A 2,081-nucleotide genomic window follows, 5' to 3' on the forward strand; every position below is an offset into this window, starting at 1 on the left:
AACCAACGTGTCCAACGGTTAACTCCAAAAGTTTTAAATATTAAATCTGCAAGATATAACTCTCCTCTTTATTTTCCCTATGGGCAAGATGGACTACTAAGTTACGCACCATCAACCCAACCCCAAAAAACACGTGCCTTTCCTAACTTTCCATCAAGTCAAGTACAGCAAACTAATCCACCTTGTCAAAATAGTGATTGATTCGACCTTCAGAAACCCATGGTCCCACTAGCACTTCAATGTGTTCAAGCTATAGCCCATATGATAAGTCAAACATAGTCCAGGCAAATCTAAAATACATAACATAAATAGGGAAGCTCTTGGTTTTTTTACACTCCATATTCCCTATTTTAAATTTATTACTTATCAATGAACGTTCACTTCCAAACAAAATTTCAACCTTGAGAACCTTTACTAGCCAAGCCTTCTTTCATACTTATCACTGAAACATGGTGCTATCAAGCAGTATCTGATTCAGAATTAAATATCCGGAACTATCTATATTCTAACAACTAATAAAGTTGAAGATAATGTCCTGGATCGGCCTGGATGTCAATTAACACCCTGAGTCATAGTCTACTCCTAGGATGTATGTACAGAGCTCCTGATAGTCCGGATTATGTGAATGACCTTATTATCAATACAATTTTACATGCATTTGCTCTAAACTACAATGCTACGGTTATTACGGGAGATTTCAATTACCCTGGAATAAACTGGAATACCGGTAGTTGTCAGTCATATAATGATAAATTCTCGGCAACCAATAACATGCACTGCAAGTACCCCAACAAGAGGTGATAATATACTTGATCTAATATTTTTTAGAGATGTCATCCCACTATCTGTACAAGTATGCAATGAATTTGAAAGGAGTGACCATAAAATAGTAGTTTGTGCTCCTCCTGTCTATCCATCTTATAACTGATACTTACAAAAATCCCGTCAATGTAGAGACTAAGAATTTTGACTGGGACCTCATGCCTTCACAGTTTAAATTCTCAGACTTGGATATATTTTTCTCATGTTATAGTCTCCTGTATGCCATGGACACATTCTATCTGATCGTTAACTATTGTCTAAATTTCCGTGCACCTGTTAAAACGTACAGGTTTAGTAAACCTTACGAATTATATATAGCAGCTAAATATCATAATAAACTAAGACGCCTACGGAAACGTTATTTTAAGTCGAACGATTTTACGGCAGTTGCACAAATAACAATAATTTTTAATCAAAGTAAAACGAAGAACAGGTTAAAAGCTTTTCATGAGGAGCTATTAGCACTTAATACTAGCTCATAAGTACAAAACCTAATTCTTCTTTTCAATAAACGCATTAGAACAACTCAAAATGTCGATATACCATGCATCCTGCATAATAGCAATTTTATATACGACTCTGATATGTTTTGAGGATAGTGAAGAATTCCTGAATGGCACTGTTTCGTAAGTCATGTGCGTGGCTAGTAACTCAATAAAATCTATCTCCTTCACATGCTTGAAAATAAGTAAGGCTAAAAATACCCTTAAGGTTTCGAGTGGTCATGGAGTAGACGGGATCGTATCCTTTCTCTACAACTATGGTGGTCCAGATATTCCAATTCTTCCTCTAAAGCTGTTTACTCTCTCTATAGAATCAGGTACTTACCCTTATTGTTGGAAAACCGCTTATATCATACCATGGTACAAATGTGGAGATAAGACTGACCTGAACAATTATCAGCCGATAAATAGTACTCCAGTTATCTCCAGGATTATGGGAAACGTTTTTGGTGACGGATTCTCCAAACATTTACTCGCTGAAAAGTTTATCAGTGGTTCTCAACACGGATTTCTTAAAATTCGATCTTGTAAGACATGTCACTTTGACGTTTTTAATTTAGTCTATTCTCTACGTAGCCAAGGATATCTAGTATTAGTGCTATACCTGGAGATTTCTAAAGCTTTGGACATGGTCAACCACCAACTTCTAATAGGTAAACTTGCATCTTATGGGATCCAAAACTCTCTGCTTGTTTGATTTGATTCCTTCCTCAGCCACCAACACCAAATGGTTAGAATTAACTCTTCACTGTCGAA

Source organism: Schistosoma mansoni, chromosome W (assembly GCF_000237925.1).
Source record: "Schistosoma mansoni strain Puerto Rico chromosome W, complete genome".
Lineage (NCBI taxonomy): Eukaryota > Metazoa > Platyhelminthes > Trematoda > Strigeidida > Schistosomatidae > Schistosoma > Schistosoma mansoni.